The sequence below is a fragment of the Corvus kubaryi genome, unplaced genomic scaffold (assembly GCF_017639235.1).
Source record: "Corvus kubaryi isolate FWS band 111438036 unplaced genomic scaffold, C.kubaryi_AGA036_p1.0 37308, whole genome shotgun sequence".
NCBI lineage: Eukaryota > Metazoa > Chordata > Aves > Passeriformes > Corvidae > Corvus > Corvus kubaryi.
In genome coordinates this window covers 3,920,628-3,943,481 of record NW_024581096.1, presented here as the reverse complement: position 1 = coordinate 3,943,481, position 22,854 = coordinate 3,920,628, and positions in this window count along the sequence as shown.

The following is a 22,854-nucleotide window of genomic DNA, read 5'->3' as shown; positions in this document are numbered from 1 at the left end:
TACATCCACCTCCTTCCTTCACCCACGAGGCAGGTGACCTTGCCATGGAAGGGTATCAAATGAGTTAAACAGGGCTTTCCTTTTGTGAAACTGTGTTGACTCTGCCTGATGATTGCATTGTTCTTTAAGTAAGTCTTTCAACTGCAGCCAGTTTGATCTTCTCCATAATTTTTCCAGATACTGAGTTCAGACTAATAAATTTGTAGTTTCCTGGATCTTCCTTCACACCATTCTTATGAAATGAATAACATTGGATAGCTTCCAGTCAGCTGGGACGACCAAAGGCTCCCAAGACCTTTGGTAGACGATCAAGAGGAGTTCTGACATAACATCCTCTATTTCCTTCAATACTGTGGGGCCAATGCCCTCAGGTGCCATGGACCATGAACCTGCAGCTGATCCAGCTGATCACTTACAGTATCAGTGTCCAGAAACAGAAGATCACTGTCCCTACACTTACAGTCTTCTGCTTCAGGGCACCACGAGCCCAGTGAGTATCATTAAGGACTGAGGCAAAAAATGCATTGAATATCTCTGCTGGTTTTTTCCTCCTGTTAGTCAGATGACCACCTTCAACAAGCTGCAGTCCAATGTTTTCTTTAGACCTCCTTTTGCTATTAACATACATAAAAACACCCTTTTTGTTGCCTGACACAAAAAGGCCAGTTTCAGCTCTGAGCTTTTGCGTTTTCTGCCTGTGTATACAAAGCACAGGTCTGTAACCTTCCTGACTTGACCTTGCTTCCAGAGAACATATAGTTTCCTTTCCCACTTGAGCACCAGGAGGACTTCCCTGTTCAACCAGGCTGGTCTTCTGCCACACTTGTTCGAGTTATCACACAGTGAATTTCCCGCTCCTGTGTCTAGAAAGGGGTTCTTAACAACTGAGCAGCATTCATAAGCTCCTAAGCCCTCAAGAACAGGTTCCCAGGGTACTCTGCTAAATAGCTCCCTGAACAGCTTAAAGTTTGCTCTCCCAAATTTCATTTCATTTCATTTCATTTCATTTCATTTCATTTCATTTCATTTCATTTCCCAACTATGCTGTCCTTTTTTCTCATTACTCTGAAAATTTTAAACTCAACCATTTCATGATCACTGTGGCCAAAGAGCCTGCTACCATCACATCTCCCGTGACTCCTTCTCTGTTCAAAAACACCAAAATACCAGAATAATTGAGGTAGCTGCATGTTGAAATACATAGGAACAAAGTGTTGTCCTAGAAGATTAACAAAAGGTCCTGAGTTAGTTGCAATGGTTTTAGTATTTGTTCTCTTTTCAAAGCAATCACAAAATCTCATGCTATTCTGATGTACAGACAGTTTAGCCAAGAATAATGGCAGCAGATAAAATGGAAAAGATATGTGTGCTGAAGGGAAGGGCAAGAAACATCCTGATCTAAAAATATCTTTCTGTGTTTTATGGAAGAGTATCAAACACACCTACAAACTACAGACAAAATTTAGAAAAATCATAACTAGGAGAGAGGATGAGTGTGAGCATGGAAGAATATGGTGGCAGTAGGAGCACAGGCTGTTAACACAGCCTGCGAAAACAGCTGTTGCTTTGCTTTGAAGTCTTCTTATCAGCTGGATCTTCTTTGAAAGGTCACAGCCTACCTCGTGTGCTATCTGCTTTCTGCAGTAAGGCTCATATTCAGACGTTCACCAGAAAGGCTGTCTGTGTATTTGCACCAGTGGAATTCTTTCACCTGAGCTGGCATAAACAAGACCCCTGACATGGGCTCAGTTTAGCGACTGAGCTCCCTCAGGCCCATATCAAGTCCTGGTGTAGAGATTTGCTCTGCATGTAGGCAATGATTCAGCTTTTGACTCTGTCATGGCCATCTTGGACAAACTGGGACTAAACACTTCATCTCTTTGCGCCTTCCTTTCCCACGCTGTTGGAGCACAGTGGGATGGAACACAGAGGTGAGCTCCAATGATAAAAAACACTAGCTGAAGCTGAAGTCTTGAAATTATTATTATTTAAGGTTTTTTTATTAATTTTACTCTCACTCAGCAAAATCATTGAATTTAGTCATGAATACTGACCATGAATTGATTGAGTGCACAGACAGTTCATACAGCTCTATGCTCATAAACATTTAAAAATTGCAAAAAGTATATTTGAGACTTTTTTTCATTAACGTTTCTTATGAACACTCATAGAAAGCAATTCCAAAATATCTCAGTGTCTACACTGAATTTTCATATAAAACCAGTGTATGAGTACAATGTTCTAAACATTGTATTTGAAAAAGGTTATTTTCTGTTTTAACGCAATATGCTCTTTTCTTTACTTTAAATGAAACTTTTACCAACACTGCAATGTCAGATTAGTAAACAGTAGACAACAAATGACTGTAGATAGGCTTCTAATGTATACAAACAGCAATTGGATGTGTAGCATATATGACATCAGAAACAACAGCTAGTCATCTAGCTTGTTTATTGTTGGTTTTTGGGAGTTTTCTTGGCTGGTTGGTTTGTTGTTGTTGCTGTTGTTGTTGTTAAAGAAAACAAGGCAATGCCTTTCTTTGTTTTGCAGCTTTACAGCAAACCTGTCATTGAATATTTTTTCCCATGTGCTTCTTTGAAGTGTGTATATATACATATTATATATATATATATATATATATATATATATGGTAGGCTAAAACTGACTCCCAAACATGTCACCTGTTTCAAAGTTATTTTTGCCTTGAAATAGCATGGATAGTGAGGAATTCCCTGAAGCATTCCAAAAGTAAATCTGATTTTTTTCAACTTGAGAGAAATGGCTTATAATTTTAAGATACTATTTTCATTTTTCTACTGCAGGAATGCACATTTTCCCTAACCATAAAATTTTCTCATAATAGAAATGAGCTAATCCCCAAAGGCGTGGTTATCAAAAGATAATCTCACCCAATCTGATTAGAAGCATAAGGCTCATGCCTCAAAGTGCTCCAGGGTATGATTATCTTATGATAACCATACCCTGTATCATGTCTTATTGATTAACTAATAAAGCTGCAGCATTATTATTTGGGTGAGGAATTAAGTTATCAGCAAGAGGTCTGATTCTGGAATGGGAAAGATCCTTTGAATCTCTCCAAATAACCTCTTTTGTTCTGATTATAGCATCTCTGAAATTATGGGGTCACCAGCTGCCAGTTTTTCCTTCTTATTTGTGATTACACCAATGGTACATTAAAACTCAACCATACCCAGATATATACTTACGTAAAGACCCAATTGCACTCAACTGCTCGCTTTGCATTTATATTGCAGGTTTAGGTTACACAGCAGAACAGAATTACACTCTCTGGATAGGATTTTGTAGTCCAGACACTAACTGTGCTCTTCATTCAGCTTTGAGTTTTGTGAATGGTTGGATTGTAGAGGGATCTCTGTTCTCACAGGGAATCGCTCCCTCTTTCCCCACACATTTTATAAGAAAAGGGACTATAAAGCCAGCCCTTGGGCTTCTGAGTCTCCCAGTCCGAGTCATCCAGAGCCACAGGCTTAGGATAGCTGTTTATCCCTTAAATCTCCTACGCAATAGTACAGAGAGGCCTTAAACCAGTGCTGGAGCTCGAACTACATAGCCACCTCCACCCTCTCTGTAGAGCAGTTTGTTCTGTACAAAAAAACCTGCTTAATGGTGTGGGACTTGCTTGAACAGGCAATCTGAAGGCTAATGTCGCAGCCAGCAGATGCTGGACTCCCTGCATCAGTAAAAAGCTGGAATTATTTCACTGACTTCAGTGGAGCAAGACTAGGTTAATGGACACATCTCAGAAGAAAATATGGGTGGTGTATGCAACAAGGACCTCACTGGAAATTCCCTTACAGCCCAACTTCTACATACTGAGATCAGAGGAGGCAATGTGCCCCCTCTGTTAAGAGTTAGATGCTTTTTTTCAAAACAGGAAGTAATATTTACATCTGTATGCAATTTCATTCTTAGATGAAAATTTAAAACAATTAGACATTTGATCACACCTCTCATATAGGGGCATGCAGCTTAAACCTAACAAAGGGATCATTATGTGGCAGTGCAATCCACACCACAGTAATCCACTATAATGAATTCTTTGGCAAATTTGCTGTGTCTGTTGTATTATCATCCACTCTGTTAATGGAAAATGTTAAATTCTGGTATTAGCTGGAGAAGTGTCATCCCATCCTTTTATGCTGCATGGCAAAAATGGCTTGCTGTTCCTACTGTCAGCACTGCTCTCTTTTGGCTGCTCACAGAGGGAATGTGGGTATAGATCAGGCTCTGAAAAATTCTGGCATTTGCACTATCATGAGTCAGCAGTGCCCTGACAGGCAGGAGGGCCAAGCGTGTCCTGGGGGGCATCAGGCACAGCATCGCCAGCTGGGCAAGGGAGGGGATTGTCCTGCTCTGCTCCACTCTCCTCTGCTCTGCTCTGGGGTAGCCTCACCTTGAATATTCTGTGCAGTTTTGGGTGCCACAGTATAATAAGGATATGAGATTATTCGAGAGCATCCAAAGGAGGGTCATGGAGATGGTAAAAGGTCTGGAGATGAAGCTGCATGAGAAGAGGCTGAGATCACTTGGTCTGTTCAGCCTGGAGGAGACTGAGGGGTGACCTCATTGCAGTTACAACTTCCTCATGAGGTAAAGCAGAGGGACAGACGCCGATCACTTCATTCTTGTGACCAGTGACAGGACCCGAGGAAATGGCCTGAAGATGTGTCAGGGATGGTTTATGTTGGAAATGGTCACAGCACCACTGGAGTTGGCCAGAGTTCATTAAGTGTTTGGACAGCACTCTTGGGCACATATGTAATTCTTGGGCTGGTTCTGTGCATGGCCAGAAGTTGGACTTGACGATCCTTATGCGACCCTTCCAACTCAGCTTGTTCTATGAGTCTGTGATTCTATTATTATTATATTATCTATGAGTCTATTATATTCTATTACCTGCAGCATCCTGAATATGTTCATACGAAGTACATTCAGCAGCCAAAAATACTGTTTTCCTTCAGCATTTTCACAGATGCTTCCACCATTGTGACAGTGCTGCCATTTTTATTTGGGAGCTTCTAAAATCTCTGAAACAGGAAAAGTGTTAAGACTGTGACCTGTCCTCTATTCAAGATTTCTTTCAGAAGGTGAGTGATGTTATCCTAAGGCATGTAACTATAAGAAGAAGGATAAATTACTTTCCAGACTGTCTGTTTCTCACTATTCACAAGAGGGAAAGAATCAAGATGACTTGTTTGGATGGGATGCCTAGTTTTCATAGGGCCAGGGGAGATGAAGACATTTCTGCCTTTATTACATCAGAATCTCAGCTGCAGCTTGGGTTATTAGTATACAGCCTCTGCTGTTGCCATCCTTTCCTGATCTGCATAGCAAGTACTGCTCTGCCAGGCTGCACACCGTGGAGCTCTGTGCAGCAGATCTTCCTGTCTTCTGTACTGAAGATTTAGTGCTAGATGCCAACCTTGCTCTCAAGTCTTATCTTTCCCTGTACAAGGGTTCTCCTGAAAAGACATGTACTGTTCCTAATAGACACAAATCTTACTAAGGAATTCTCTTCCTTCAATGGTACCTTTCTGATTCATTGTTGATTAGTAGGAATAGAGTTCATCCTGAGTCACAATACGTATTTTTCTTGTCTTGAATTGGTTACAATCCAGGTGGCAGAAAAAGAGGAGGCAGAGCAGATTTAAAATCTAGAAAGCAAAAAGTGTGCATAAAGTGCCCTTTTTTAAAATGTCAAGATATTTGATCACTGTCTTTCCACTCCCTATGACAATTACAGCTTTGTTTTTCCACGATGTCTGTGAAGTACTTTTGCAAAAGTGTTTCTGTTTTTGTACTTTTCTAGTGAAATACATCATGTTCTCTACTTATGTACAACAACCTTACTCTAGTTCCAAGACAGAAAAAAACCCCAAGTGACCATCCTGAACATAAAAAATAAAGTCAGCATCTTTTCTTGCCCTGAAACATCCTTGAATGAAAAGCACACCAGGACAGAGCAAATGGTTGACTACTAAAGCGAAGGACTCCCATGATCCCCATTGTACACCATACTTTCTACTCATCTTCAGCAAAACCTCACTGCCTGAAATACAGGATGCAGTTAGCAGTTCTGCTCCCTTCAATTAAGATGAACAAGAAACATGACTTGCACTTGAAGAAGAGCTTTTTAATAGTCCCTGAGCCCTTTTGAAATTTAAGAACTGATCATCTGTTTTCTGCAGAATGACTTTATATGCATAAAGTTTAGTGGAATATAAAATCTCTACTTCTTCAAAACCTGAAACATATAATTATGAATGAAAAAAAGTCTTGTGATACCCCCTATCAAATTCAGACGTATCCAATGACTGGGCTGTTTTTTCAATGCTGCTCACAGATATACAAGACAACAGCAGATGCTGTGGCATGTCCATTTGCCTTCCTTTCTTTCTCTATGGCTTCTCCCCCTCTGCTCCTGTTGCTTAACTGTCCTGGCCCACACAGTGAGTTCCTGTGTGGAATCAGCTACAGTGAGTTCCTGTGTGGAATCAGCTACAGTGAGTCCCTCAAGGAGTGAGCAGCAAGTGGTTGGGAGTCCTGCACAGCCTGCACAGTGTTTCTAGTACTACATAATATTACTGATCTTCCAGCCCCCTTCATCACCAGCACAGATCTTCAGCAACAAAACTGTTCTTTGAACAAGACACAGATAATACATCTGAACCATGGTGATGGCCTAGAACAAGATATGCTACATTATCATGAGTCTAAATATTTGAGTGTGTGCCTGCAAAGTGATGCCCTAGAACAATATATTCTACATTATCATGAGTCTAAATGTTTGTGCGTGTCTGTGTGCGTACACAGTGATGCCTTAGAACAAGATAGTCTACATTATCGTGAGCCAAAATGTGTGTGTCTGTGTGTGTACAATGTGTGATGCCTTAGAACAAGATATTCTACCTTATCGTGAGCCTAAACGTGTGTGTGTAATCTTCAGAAAGTAGTAGTACCTCACCTTAGACTTCACATTTCCCTGACTTCTTGACCCATTTTCCCCTAAACTCAGCAATATTTTAAGCATCTTGGAAGAGCACAGCATATCAACAGACTTTCATTTCTTGCATAATATTTCTAATTAAGTTTTTAATTAAATACTTCTATTTAGAAATAAAGACAAAAAATATGCTATACTGGAAAATGCTAATCCAAGAATTCATATGTAGTTTGTTGCCATTTAAATGTAAGAGCATGCAGGTAACCATGAGGGATGGTTTATTGTTTGTTTGCTAATTTGTTTAGGATTTTTTGTAGTCACAATCCTAGGCAATGTATTTGGTTTGGTACATGGCTGTAGTTCCAGAGACACTGCTGTAATGAAGGGTTAAATATCAGGATCTTCATTATCCCCAAATGGTGCCTTACTCCACAGATACTTTCACTGATTCAATAGAAATAGTTCTGTCCACTGGAAGTTGGAGAGTATTTTTTAAAAATGTATGTGTTACTTTCATCCCTGCAACAGGAAATGTAACTACTTAAGTCAACACATAAAAAGGCATCCTATGGAGTTGAGCAAAATGCCTAAAAGTAGTAATGCAAGAGAAATGACACCTTAAATGCTCCACAGGGCTATTTTTAGCAGAGGTTTTTGACAGTTATTAATTCTTTGTAATGACCACAAAAGAGTTGTTTTTACTGGAGAAAAATAACAGCTGCAAAGGAGACTGAAATTCTTTTGGAGATAACAAAGAACAAAGGAAAGACTTTGCATCAGGATTTGTGTCATCTTTAACAGCTAAATTGTGCTCTCAGCTCAGTGGGCAGGATTGCAACTGAAAGCATTGTGTGATCACATCAGACCATGCCCAAAGGGAAAATTTGGCCCAAGCGGATGACCAAATCCAGGGCTGAGGGCCAGCAGCCAGATGAATTGTCCTTTCATTGAAGCCCTTCAGAAAGTGAAGAGGCTCATCCCTAAATCTGTGTGGTCTGACAGAAATGGGAGCAAGAGGGATTTAAGCCATGTCAGTCCTCTGCCCTGGCTGACAGTGCAGCCCAGAAAACTCCAGTGCAGCACAAATGCTGGGAGTACACTGCAGCACAAGACTGAGTAGCTACACTTCTGAAGAAGTGGAACACTCCTGAGTGCCATATTTAGAGTGCAGATTGGTTATACTACTGCTCAGAAAATGAGTAATATCCCTAATTTAAATCTTCTGTTTTCAGGTCTAGGACCAGACAAAGGGCAATCCAGTCCCTAGAACCCTAAGCCGGAAATGGGCCTTTGTGTATAATGTGTATCAGTGTGGAAGGTTTATTCTGTGTAAACCAAAGAACAACAGGATAGAGCAGAGTTTGTTGATTCCTTAATAAGTCAGTACACGTGCCCTGATGATGTTTTCATCTTGCAGACTTTGGTCTACCAGCTCTTTGGTCTATGGCTTCAGACAATTATATGCTTTTCTAAGTCTTTAACATCCCTTTTAACAGATAGGGCTGGCTCTGAACATTTTGGCACTGTAATGTGGAAGGAAAAATGCAAATGCTCTAAGAATGTATTTTTTTAATTGTTAGAATATATATTTCATTTCACTGCAAAGACAAAAGGCAAAAGGGACTAGCAACGGAGATGTCCATTAGAAACTGAAGTTAAGAAACATCATATTCTGCCCTTGAATGGTGGCTCTGGGTCATGCTGTCATGGAGGCCATGGCAGATTAAGCACCACCTTTACGGGGTGGTAGGTTGAGATAGAAGGATGAAATTCCCATCAGGCACAGTCAGCGCCAGCAACCACTCACAGGTTACCAAAGCCTATACCAAACTATTTGGATGACTTACAAGTTATATTTTAAGCACAACCTCATCTTTTCCTGGCTTTTGCCTTGACCTGGGCAATATGGACCCCTATGAGATGTAAATCTAAGCATGTAAATAAATAAATCAATCCAGCACAGATAAATGTTACTGCTAACAAATACACAACTAAAGTCAGAGCAAAGGGAATAAGGAAATGTTTGTTTAAATATGAAAGAGATGTTTATGGCATTTTTGTTTGCTTCTGACAAATATTCCTATGCTCTCTGTTTATAGCAAAGATTTAATACTAAGCAAGATATGGAGCAACTAAACCCTTCCACTGAGTCTGTAAAAAAAGCAAATGAGCCCTTCATGAGCCACTAGCACTTTTCTCCTTTTCCTCCAGTCTGAGCCACCATGGAAGAGGCCATGAAACACAAGAGGTGGACAAGTAGGGCTAATGAGGAGGGGTAATGAGCTAGAGTTTCTCCCCAACGTGCAAGTATGGGACAATGAAAAGCAGCCAGGATAGTTCCGGCACCTTTCCTCTATAAAGCTAAGCCTCCCTGTTTGGCAACGATCTCATGATCAAGGGAGCCCTCCAGGGTCCATTGCACTCAGCAGTTTGGCTTGTTGGAATTCTGTGTGCCTTTGGCCGTTAATCTTAGTGTAGCACATGCCCTATGGATATTGTTGTAAAACTGGAGCCTTTTTTATTTCTTTAGAAAGAGCTGGACTGAACAACAAGCGCACTGCAGATTGGAAACTGACAACCTAGAAAGAGATATGCTATTGCTAGCTGAAACATATGTGAACAGCCTCTCTGTTTCTGTTTCCATGAGGCCTTTCAGTATCTTTGGTCAATAGCCAAAGACACTTGGACATTATACTGCTGAAGGTTCATGGTTCCTGAGTTGTAGACACCCAGTGGTATTTCTAACATCCAAATCTGATCTATGGGTATGCTGGAAATTCAGCATCCTGGAGTGTGATTTGTGGAAGGCAACTGAGTGAGGAGCTGCCAAAGCTGAGCAATAGTGCTGCCAAGGGGATAAGAATATGTTTTAAATTGCATCCCTTGCTGAGCATTGACACTCTTACTCTGGGCAAAAGATGCCATTTTCTAATCACTCTGCTGAGCATTATCCTATCTCCGAAGGAGTAGAGAAGAACCTCATGCTTGGGTGTGAGAAAGGCCATGTTGCCTTGTTCTCTGGAGCCCACTACAAGTCTCTGTAGAATGCTGGCTTGTCTCCACCAAGCTCTTTTCTTCCATGATGTTTGCAGAGGCCCGAATTAGCCATGCTGCAGAAGCCCAACATGTACTGCCTGATAACTTGTCTATTACTGACATTATTCCAGTAAGCCCCTGTGCCTGCTTATTGTATCTTTTCTTTTTTCTTTCTTTCTTTTTTTTTTAATATTAGGACTGGAGGTCATTTAGGCAAGGATATGTCATCTTGTTCTTGGTTCTTCTTTTTTCTCTTGCACGACATTATTTCATTGTGGTCCTAGACCAGGAAAGAAATGCAGATCTTGCTCTGTGTGTGTTCTTGCATCTGTTCAGGGAATAGATGCAGTCAGCTGATGTGTAACAAGGAAAGCAGAAATTAGGACTGTTGATGGTGAGCTCTTTACAAACAGTTTCTTGGTAAGGCAACACTTGCTGACCACCATCACAGGTAAGTAATTTGGCCATCTGGAGTGGAGTGTAAGTTCAAAGAGTCTATATACAACATACTGCATATTTATAATACTACACACCCTATATTTGTATGTGTATTTATGTCTGAGCAATTCTTTGTCGCCTGCTTGAACAGCAAGAAGTGAAAGAGAAAAATCTTTGTGTCTTCCCCTGGGATGTCATGGGCTATGATACCTGGAACAGACTTTGATGAAAAGGCTATCATGGCACAGGATGGAAATGGTGCTTTAGTTGTCTTATGTAGTAACAAAAACTGCTGCTAATCAAGAGAGAGATCTATAATAGCTGGTTTGACCTGTTTCACTACTAAATACATACTTGGCTCCAGATAACAGTAAACATTAAAGAAGAAAAAAAAAATCAACACTAGAAGAACACTTGGGGGGTGGTATCACATTGTTTATTTTTATCTATATTGAACTCATCCGACTTACTTTTTGCTACCTGAAGGTCTAGTCTCCCTCTCTAGTCTGTGGAGAAAGTGCTAGATGGGATGAATCACCTGCCAGGGCTGGCCTCTTTAGATATAAATATGTCTCAGGAAGTGCCTGTTTCTCTCCTTTGTCTATTAGTGGAGGCTTGTGACTATCCCAGCTAAAAGCTCAACTGTTAAATACACACAGCTGAGTAAGAGTGACCCCACCCATCCATGTAGGCACTCCTCATTTTTCCATCTTTTCTCTTTCACAGGAGATGGAAAAGCTTGTTAAGTCTCCTGTGCTAAAGAGATGGGACAGCATTATACTGTCCCTCACTTGTCAGCTTATTGTCATCATCAAGTCTGGGGAGGGAAGGGAAGTCCTGGGCTGGTGAGACACCTCATCTCCCCTGAGAATCTATGGGATGTGCCTGGGCTCCTAGTTGTGCTGGGTGAACCCAGGGTCTGTCGGCCTCACAAGCTCGTGGTGGCATCAGCAGGGGTTTCCCAGGTTATCTGTGGCTATTGTGCTACGTATATATGCATGTGCCACAAGAGCTAAATGAGCTAGAGGAACATATGCCAGATTTGCCTAGGGAGTAGGAAATAGATTTTCATGTGTGAACAGTGACACAGAAATGGAAAAATATGGGTTTTTCATCGGAAAGAGAGACTGGCAGAACTGCAGCTACATTCCCTCCTGGAGAGCCCCTTCTTTACACTAATTCCACCTGCTCTGGACTCTTAACTTGGGTCCCTTTTAGGAGGTGTGGAAAGAAATCAGGCTGTGACTGCTTCTCACTTCTGCCAACAAAGCAAGTCATTCAAGTCCTTAGTTCTTGTGTTCAATGAAGTAACAATTAGTTCTGGACAACTGTGATGATTGCCAAATTTCAATTTTCTTAGCAAATAATTTAATAAACAGCATTGTGAAGCTCATGCAGAACTAGCCAGCTTAGCCAGCTGTCAAACCTAGCTAGAGAAAGAAAGCAGATAAAATCCAAATGCATTATCACTCCACCTTAGCTAGCCTGTACTGCAAACTTCTTTCTCTCCACTTGTCTGCCACTCAGACATTTAGACAGGCTGTCATTATAAGCCATCCACTGCCCCAGCTTTGCCCCAATTTTTTTAAGCCCTACAGCACTGTCATTTGATGTGTCTGGTGAGAGAATTAAAGTAGAGGAAGACTGAGGATACCACTCCCTTAGGTAATGATATATTCTGATTCCCTCCAGCTATCTTCCTGACAACCCAGTCCTCCTCATCCTGGCCTTACTTTCCACTTCCACAGACCGAAGAATAATTAAAACTCTTCTACATAAAGCATGGCTTCATTCAACATTCAGCTTAGACTCTGTTAAAAAATGCTTCTGACAGATGGGGTATATTCTGTGCCATAGCAATAAGTTAGTTAGCATGCAATAGCCAGCAGGAAAAGAAGACAAAAATACCTGGCATGGAAAAGTCAAGAAGGAAGGGAGACAAAAACACTGAAGTGGTGCTTGAAATGAGGCCTCATTAGTTTAAACAAAGAAGTGCTAGACCTTGAAATTATTATGGAGGTACTATGAATGAATGCATTCAGCAGAGATAAAACCACTGAAATATATATCTTGATCCATCAGGTGTTCAAGAGATTTTAGGATAAGATAGGAACATACAGTTATTCGGGAAATCCATCAGTACTACAAGTCCTGAGAGTTGCAGCTTGGAGGTCATGAGTGGGTCAAATTTCCTTGCTCCAAACTGTTCTGAAAAGCAAAAAGTAGGTCTTTAATCAAAGGAAACACAATCACTTCAAGTCACCTAATGAGGAACCTTGGAAAGTTTCTAGAATAAGCAGTTTTAAACACCGTCAGACTGCCAAAAGGTGCATGCTGGGGTGATCCTGGAAATGATCATTCTCATAACTGTTCTTCCTATCAACACTAGCACTGCTTGTCTCTGTGGTGTAATTAGTCACATTTAGATGCAGCATTTAGCACTAGGAAGCTTCCTTCCTATCTTAAAAACACAGTCACGGGAATCAAAACTGTGCCCAAAAAACCTTACAAAACTAATTGTTAACCCAAAGGCACCCACACCCAGTCATTCTGGCAAGACAATACTCCTAAAAAGCAAAGCTCTCATGACTTGTGATGCTATCACAGCCTTGGAATGTGTGCACAGTCTTAATTATTTGCAATGTTACTGGTTTTTTTTTTTCTTAATTGCATTAAATAGTTGATATAGCACATGCTATTATAACAAGAAAAACAGGTTTGAGAAAACAAAACAAATATGCCAGTGTAGTTATAATTGCATTTCAGAGATAAAATAGGCAAACATGAGATGTAGGGCCAGAATAAGACTGAATGTGCCACAGTTTCCCTAATTATGTGGACATAGCTTCATGTTCCTCAAAGGTGATTGATGCAAAGAATACACACTGGCTGCCAGATGATTGTTCTCCAAGCAGTTTTTCTTTGCTGCATATGGGGCAAGGCAGGACACAGGGGTCTAACCCAGGCTGCAAAGGGAGCCAGGGCTGTGGGGAGCCAGAGAACTCTGCAGTGTGCATTCATTCCACTCTACAAACTCCCCATCATTTTCAGTGCAACCTGAATTGTCCACTTAATGTCAGCAAAGCGAGACCGAAAAATGGAGATAATCCCTTGAGAGAAACAACAAGTGAAGCTGTCTTGCCCTGGGTAATGACAGCTGAAAGCTACTAACAGGTATCAGTGAACAAGTTTAAAAGAGGAAGGAGAATGGCAACACCAAGTAAAGACGAAGAAGTTCTCCACCACATCCTGGATGAGTGAGCACAGATACAGAGGAAGTAGTACTACCTAGAGGTCCTGAGGATCACAAAACACCCCAATTTTTTGTTGAGGCCTGAGGTCTCTTAGGGGTTGTTGTTGTTTTGTTTGTTTGTGGTTTGTTTTTTGTTGCTGACTGCTTGATAGAAAGTTTTTTGTGAGGGTTATAAATGCTCTAGTCATCATGTAGTTCCCTGACAATTTAACTGGGAGATGGAACAGCCATGTTATTGACTGCATAATCCCAAGACAGAGCACCCACTCCTCAGTAAGGTCCATGAAGGCAATGAAGGCTTAGACACGCTGTTGGTGCAACTCCAACTGAGCTGGCTTGAAAGCAACTACAATCCAAAAGGCAGATCCAGTAAATCACTCCTGTGACTACTCACAGAGAGGAGCTCAACTGGGACTGTAACAAGAGTTCCTGTAGGTAAGAGATTATGGCTGAAGGTGTCAGAGGTTCCCAAAGGTAAAGCAGTACAAGCTCTGTGGGTTTTCTTTCTTGTTTCATTAACCTTCATAGATTAAGTTTTTTGGAGATGTAGTTTAGGTATCAGAGGCAATTATACACTTGATAAAATTTTATTTGCATGTAAAATCTTACTGGATTTTTCACCACATAATTTAATGGGCTGTCAGACACTGTTTTTCCCATTTGGATGTTGGTGGTAACTATAGCTTTGGGTTGCATGGTGCAGGAACCGGAGTGATCCATCAGAATCATGGCTGGGTAGAAGTTTTAACACCATGCATGAGGTATTTGCTCTGCACACAGTTATATCTGTAACTAGCCAGTTACAGAAGAAAACAGATTGTTCCTGGCTGCCTGGTCTTGCTTTAGTGGCTAACCTGAAAGTTTTTCTGTTAAACTCATGATAAGGAGAATATACTTACCCTCATACCTGATGACATATGGAGAAAGTAGCTTCCAAGAATGGGATCTGTTCAGGATTGCTAAGGAGGGTGGTTGGAGCTTGTGGATATGCCTCCTAAAGACGGTTGTGCTGAGCTGGCTGGATTGGGAAACTGAATTTCTCTCATGTGTGGACTTTGTTTTGATATTTTCTGGTTCACGTTGACCTTTTTGCCTGAGACTGGGAGGAGGTTTTGTGGGAATGGCTCTGCGGAAAGTACAGGCTTTAATATGGAAGACACTGGGTTTCCTTGCTTGCATCTGCTACTAATAAAGGAAGAGAAGTCACTTTGCACCATATGAACTTGACACTCCGTTGCCCATTATTCATGGGGAAACATGGGATAACAAATGACACACCGAGTAGAGAGAGACTGACTATTTGGAAAAACATTCACAGCAGGAAAACCAGGGGAAGTGTGGGAGACCGTGGAATGGAAGAGCAGCCTCACTCCCAAAAAAAGCTTTTGTAAAAAACTCTGCTAGGTATAGGTGGCCCTGATGCTTTTGATTTTGCTTAAGGGAAATAAGCTACTGCAGAGCACATTGCCTATTAACGATTGCTAACTATGCCAGTTGATGGGATAAAAGAAACAAATTCAAGAGGAATTAAAAAAAAATTTTTAAAAATATCACATTTTGTATTTTCCTGTGAGCACATCAGTCTGAGCTTTGTCCTTTATAAAAGAAATACCATATTTAATCAAGTTTGAGTACATTTTTAACACATTTCTAGTTCTCTGAGCAAGTCAAAAATTTAGCATGGCGCTCTGATGACAACCTGAGAATATTACTTTTCAATAAGTTTTGCTTAACTTTCCTTACATGTGTTTGAACATATAGTACATGAATTAAAAGTAATATTGGGATTAAGAGACTGAATATGAAAAGTCATTAAATTCTACAAATTCAGAGTTCAATATTAATTTGTTGGTGTGTATCTTGTATGTTTTGTACAGGCAAGCTAATAACAAACTTCCGTAGGCTTTCAGTAGGACTGCATGTACCATATGGTGAGAAAACCTTGGGTGTTCCTAGGCATTGTCAGCCACCTGAACATTCTGCTGATCTTAGCAAGGGCGTCAGAGCACATTTGAAACCAAATGGTTTCTAGATCTGCCTTCCTGATGTTATGCCTCTTTCTCCACTTCATTACTCCCCACCCTGGCTATGGTTTCCCTGCTGGAGTTTTTCTCATTGCTCCTTCTGGAGATGATCCACTAGATCCCACAGCTCTCCAGCCTCTCTCACCTGTCTACCTACTCTAGTCTCTTCCCAGTTCCTGTGACAACCTCGTAGCTCCTGTGGGCTGCCCATTCCCACATTTAAGTTTCATTGCTGAGTGCAACAAAAAAAGTGAGAACTGAGAAAAACTTGGAGCAGAGATATAAATGCTTTGATGTTGTTTGTGCAAAAAGTCTCAGTGTGAGCCCAGCTGCATAAACTGCCCTCTGTGGTGTGACTGTGAGTGTGTGAATCTGGTAATCATAACTCTGCCTGCATCAAAGGCTGGTTTAATTTTCGTTACAGAGCTATGTTTCCTCCCCTTAGTCTCCTTTTCATCTATCCTTGCACAGTGTTCTAGCAGGCACACTTTAAGCCTCCTAACAGAACAGTGTCAAGAGTAACAGAAATTAGTGCTGGCTGGAAGGACAGTGAAATAGTGCCAAAAGGACATTAGAAGTTCACTATTTGTGATTTTTTTTTTTTAATATCTGACAGGCATTTGGAGAGGTAGAATTTCATGTCTTCATTGATGCAGCTCCAAAGAGATGTAAAACAGTGCGCTCAAACAAGTAAAATACTGCTGAAAATAATTTTGAAAACATTGTAAGAGGAAATATTGAATCATCATTTAAGGCCTCTTTTTTGTGATATGAACATTGCTGCCATTATTGGTGACACTAAGTTTGGATTGGACAACGTGACTTAGAGCGGCATGAATTTTGGAGCTAAAATTAGCAGGAAGTCTTTTTAGAGATATCACCTGTGTAGTTTTCCTCTGGGATTGTTACCCACATTCATCTGTAAAGTGTTGTTACCACTACAAAACTCAGCAATGACCAAGTGGCAGTGAAATAATTTAAGCATTCTGCCTAGCTCCAATCTCTCTTCCCTACTCTTCTGTTCTTCGCCCAATAACAAAAGTGATCTGAAGACCATCTTTTTATGGTCTTTTATGTAGGACACCTTCCAAACTCTGCTTGAACAATTTCAATTACAGTGCTTTCTTTACCTCTGTGCTCCCCATCATGAAGTGCTGGGAGGTAAAATCTGTGAACTCATCCTGCGCAGATTGAGATGAATCCAGAGGGTGAAAACAGAAAGAGCTGGTGCTTCCAGTCATGGAGGTAGTCCTGACTTCTAGCACTTCCACATAGCCAGTGATGTGGATGTCAGCAAACCGATTGCACCAAATAATGTAGTGTCATGCTCTTGGGTCAGCAAGATCCATTCTAAGGCAAACACAGGGATAAGAATGTGTTATGCAGCTAACAGAAAACTTTAATCCTCAAAAAGAAAACTGTAACTCCTCAATCCTGGTGAGAAATCCTCTTTCCATTCCCCTTCTGCTTGCTCATGCACTGTAATCAGCTTAGGCAATTACCATACAAATATAAATCAGTGATGCAACAAAATGGCACCTGATATTTATTTATGCAAAGAAACAAGTCACTAAGAAAAAAATATAGCTGCTTAATCTAGTTACATATTATGCAGATTACAGGAGCCTAAAGAGTGCAACAACAGGGTTTGAATTCCCTGCAAAATACAGAACAATGCCCTATCCCGTTGTCCCCTACTGATTACAGTGTGTGCTGGGATGTAGCCTGACACCCTTCACATCCTGGCTGACCAGCCAAGCTGGTGAACTCGGACCCATGGTTTGCCACCACAGAGAGGTGCCTTCTCTTTCTCCAGAATGGACTGCTTGCCTATTTGGTCTTTAAGAGAAGTCGATGGTCCATGGAATCCCCCCCAAGTTTTTGGCAAAGCAGGACTAGAGAAGGGTAATGACAAGTAGTGCATTGAGGAATGTCATATCAAAATACTTCCATTTGGGGCAATAGAATGTGCATTTGTTTTTCATCTACACCAAAGAGATCAATCTTGCCTGTTAATTAAGTGATTGAATAGGTTGGTGGATGCCAGTGATCTTCAAATTTGAAAGAAGGAGCAAGTAACTGCTTTTTAAATGTATTTATCTAGGCAAGAAAGCCAAAAGTCACTGAGACATTCTAACACTGGTATTGAGCAATCTGCATGGCTTGATATCCACATTGTTTCAATATCCAAAGGTGAAGTGGGCTTGGATTCTAGTACAAACCAGCCACCATCTGTCTATTAAATACAAACCTTTTTAATGACAATGGGTGGTAGGAAGGATAATGAAAGTTCTTCTAACACTACCAGCCTGTACATCAGTTCAGCTAGGTTTATGCCCAATCATCCCATGGATCTTCTTTATTTATTTTACTTTTTTTATTTATAAAATTCCAGTTTCCTTACCAAATCTGGAGTTGAGCAAGGAAGGAAAGGGGAATTATTCTGATTCCTTTTCTTTGCTCCTGTCAGGAGAAAAAGGAGATGACAAAAACCAAACCATAGTAGAATAATTCTATCTATTGTCTGTTGGATCTTTTCTCAGGATTTACCATATCCCATCCCAAATCAAGAACTTTTCTCTCAAAAAAAAAAGCCAAAGAGCTTTAATAAACTTTTCTGTACATTAAGTATCATGAAACTGGTTGATGATTCACAAACAGAAATTATTTGATGATTTAGGCCAAAACTTGCTACTGAAATGTTGATAGGATGATGCACTAGAACTGAATCTCTGTGGAGGAAAGTGATCAGACAAGAACACCTATATTTAAACATTTATAAAAGGAGTATTTAGGCTGGGTCTCATATCTCAGTGATGCAGATGTAAGTAAACATTTTTTTTCCACCTGAAACAGAGTATATTAGCTTTTCTAATTAATTTGCAATATTGCTAGAAGATGGTGCTTACAACATGTAATCCAAGCATACATGATCCTAAGTAAATGCTGCTGCTTAGTAGTATCAATGCCTGTAGTGCAGACAAAGCAGGGAATACTGAAATTGTGACGAATTTAAATTCAGAGGGGTTTTTTTGTTATTTTTAACTACTAAAGAAACACTTTTCTCATGTACAGCACTAGTTTTACACTATATATAATTCCGTCTTTTTTTGTGAGAAGTCTTGTTCTAAAAACCTCTAACCAAAAGAAGGAAGATACTTACACATAAGGATTATTATCTTGAACCAGTCTGCAGATATTTTCATACCTAGAGACCATAGCAAATGTAAGAAGGCCCGGCTTGAACACGAGCCACATCCTGCAGCCCCCAGACAAGCCAAATTCCTATCTACCATGACACTACAGTGTTATGTACTATAACAGAATCAGTGGGTCAAAATCAGAATTGAATGTCACTGACTGCACAAAATAAAAAGTAAAATGCCAGCTCCTATCCTATCCTCCAGATGTTCTACATTTATATTATGATCTAACATGGCTCCATCTCAGGCAACTGGGCTGTGGGATCCAGACCATCTTTGCCTTCACTGGATGACTTGTGCAAAGTGACACTGTCCTGAGCATTCCTGTTCATGCTTTTCTCTCCCTGCATGCTTGTTTCTCTTCAGTGCCCACCCTACTGCAGGAACAGGGACAGGTTATGTTGCAGTTGACAGTCTTCCCTCTAAACTATGTTTAGCCTGTTAATACTTGGGCCCTTGACTAGTGCTGGCCTTTCTTCCAGCTAAACCTGAACAGACTCTCAATGCTAACACTTTGCTTTGGGTTTTCCATGTTCTAAAAGCGATACTAAAATGTTGTTGAACTTGCTGTGCTGCTGTGCTGCACGGCTCTGTCCCCTCTCTGTCTGTCTGACTGGAATAGCAAGAACAGACCGGTTTCACTTGCAGGTTCTCACTGATGAGTACATCATTACTCTTGCCAGAACAGCAGTATTTTTTTCATCATTACAATTGTTAGATTCACCTCATCGTCCTTTCACCCTTTCTACCATTAAAAATAACAATAAACCTGAAATGTGTCCATCAAGAATAGTATGTTCCTCCATTGTATCACCAGAGAACTGGGATACTGTGTAGTCCAAAAGTAAGGAAATACAGTAATTGATTTGATGTTTTTAATAATCTCCTCCTGGTATTTTAAAAAATTATTTCTCTGTTTTTCATGTGAAAGTCGCAGGTTTTTTAGCATCACTTTCCACACTTTTATGTATTTCCTGGGTCTAAAGATTATTGTTTTATTAATAAGAGAGACAACTGAAGAATCAAAAATGTGAAACTTGTGCATGGTATAGAAGCAGTAGGAGGCAAAACTGGCATAGAGATAGTGTACATTTATATAGCGAATTTTTGTTTTGATTCTAAGAACAGCTTGTAAAAATGCCATTCTTATAAAATTTTCCACAAATTATCATGAGGCGAATATGAAGTAATTGTGTGTTGATAAAATGTACTGTAGAAACAGCTCTAGACAGGTACCGTCTGTATTACTCTGGAAGTTGCAACACATAAATCCTTAAAGTGCATCTTTGAATTATAATGGTACATAAATTCCTAGTCTAAGCATCATCAATACAAAGATGTTTATTGGCATGGGTAGAAACATTTTGGAGATAGGGAACTTTTTTCTTTTTCTATTTGTTTGGTTAAAGTGAAATACGGCACGAAAAATGTTGTGGGGATCCAATCTCAACTTTGAGAATTCCAGTCATGTCAACAGCCCGTCAGATTTTTGTCATGTTGGAGTCTGGCTAGAAAACAACAATTTCATCTACGAAAACATTCACAATGTCTTTTATTTCTATATTCACCAGTAATTAATTTCACATTTTAAAGTGTAAAATTGCACTTTCCAATAAAAGCAGGAAAGAGTAGTGAGATGACTCCGCAATAACCAGGTCTGCAAAAGCACTGGTGTTTCCAGGCATCGGGACAAAGCTGGATTGGCTGCCCCACGGGGCTTCAACCCTGGCACCTGCCTGCAAGCCCAGCCCAGACAACTTGGGATTGTTTCTCTGAAGTCGAGCATCTCCAGCAGAAAAGCAAGGAGGACAGAGCATGGCTCTGCTATCAGACATTGTCCAGGGAAGTGGGAAACCCTTTTCTTCCCAAAGCATCTGCCTGGTGTGGCTACATGCCCTTCCTTCTCATCCCACAAAATTGTCCTCGCCTAGGTTCTTCACTTCTGTGTTCTTGTTGCTGTTGTCAAAACCATGTCAGTCCTGGGAAATATTCAGTTAACCCAACTGTCATTTTTAGATGGAAAATGCTTTCCTCAATAATGCTTCTACCTGCTGTGCTGAATATGTACTCACACCTGCACACAGCCCTGTTGACTCAGAAGGATTTTTCATAGCAGTTGATTTTTGTGAAACCCTCACCTCGCCTGATGCCCCATGATTTTAATTGGGGAAAATAGTAGCACAAAACTGAGGGGGATTGTTATGAATTCTTTGAGCGACTTAAGCTGCCACTCAGAAATCAGACCCTACAAACACAAAGTTACTACAGACATCAAGGTGGCCAGCTAACGAAAAAAGCAGTTTTAAAAAAACTTGGCATTTTTCTTCAGATTTCTCAGAATTAGTAGTGCTGATGACATGTCTGCCAGCTTTACAGAAATAGGAAACTTCCAACACTTGCCCATGGAAATTTTTATATAATTAAAAAAAAAATTAAATAGAAGCATATGACAAATGACTACCATAATTCAAAATGTTGCTGTCTTTGTGCAAATATAGAGCAAAGCCTGTTGATGCCTTGACTGATCTGACAGAAGCATATCCAGCTAGGAGAGGACTTCAAATGAAAAAAGAGGATAGGAGAGGTGTCCCTTTTCATTAGACACTGTCTGGTCAGGAATCCTTTCTCCCTTTGGAGCAGTACTAGGGCTGAGTGGAGCACAGTTGCCTGCAAACCAGCCCAAAATGGGGAGGTCTGCAGATGCAGGCTGATCTCCTGCCTCCCTGCCAAGCACAGCACTGCTTCAGAAAGGTGTCCCCATGGGGGCAGGAAGGGCTGGCAGGGTAAGAGAGGCAATCTAGCCTATTTCAATAGCCTTTTCACAGAATTGCTCGGTAATTACAGAAAATGTGTTCTGATTCAGTATTTATATTTTAATTGGATTTATCCAGGAAAATCATTTTGGATTTGGTTTGACAAGGTTTGAATTGCAAAACAAGCTTTGCAACTATATTAATCAAGTCAGCATGCTAGGAAAATGACGGCCTATTTTGCCACAGTAGGACTTTTTTGTTGGTAGACCTAAGTGCCAAAATAAGCAGAAATCATGTGCTTATTCTCTAGGGGAAAGTATAGAGCAGTGTGTTTTCAATTCACCATTTGAAGGCTTCCTCACAAAATCACATAGGTGTAAGCCCTGTCAGAAGCTCCTTGCAGCTGAGAGGACAGCATGGGAACTCTCCAGGCATGGGTTCCTGGAGCAGACAGCCATTCTCTTCAGCTGCAGCTCATCTGTGTGGGAAAGATTAGTTTAGGCACAGCATCTTCCTCCACTTGGTGCTTGGGAATTCACCTGTCCATAACCATGATAAGCTGTGGGAACAGGGTGTGTAATGCTCTCTCTTCTGAACACATTTTGATGCTGGGGCAGAGTGGCTGGAAAGCTGCCCAGCATAAAAGAACCTGGGGGTGCTGGTGACAGCAGCTCAACATGAGCCAGGGTGTGCCCAGGTTGCCAAGAAGGCCAATGGCATCCTGGCCTGGATCAGCAATAGTGTGGCCAGCAGGACCAGGGCAGGGATTGTCCCCCCGTACTGGGCACTGGTGAGGCCACACCTCGAGTGCGGTGTCCAGTTCTGGGCCCCTCACTGCAAGAAAGACATTGAGCTGCTGGAGGGAGTCCAGAGAAGGGCAGTGGAGCTGGGGAAGGGTCTGGAGCACAAGTCCTGTGAGGAGCAGCTGAGGGAGCTGGAGCCTGGAGAAAAGGAGGTTCAAGGGAGACCTTATCACTCTCCACACCTGCCTGACAGGAGAGTGTAGCCAGGCGGGGTCAGGCTCTTCTCTGTCGGGGTCCCTCCCCCGCCGTGTAGCCCTGGGAGAGGGGCCCTGAGGGCACAGACACGGGGTTTCCCTGCCCCTGCTCAGCCTCGTTCCCATTGGTTGGTTTGTGTTCCCTGCGCGGGCAGAAGGACCCTT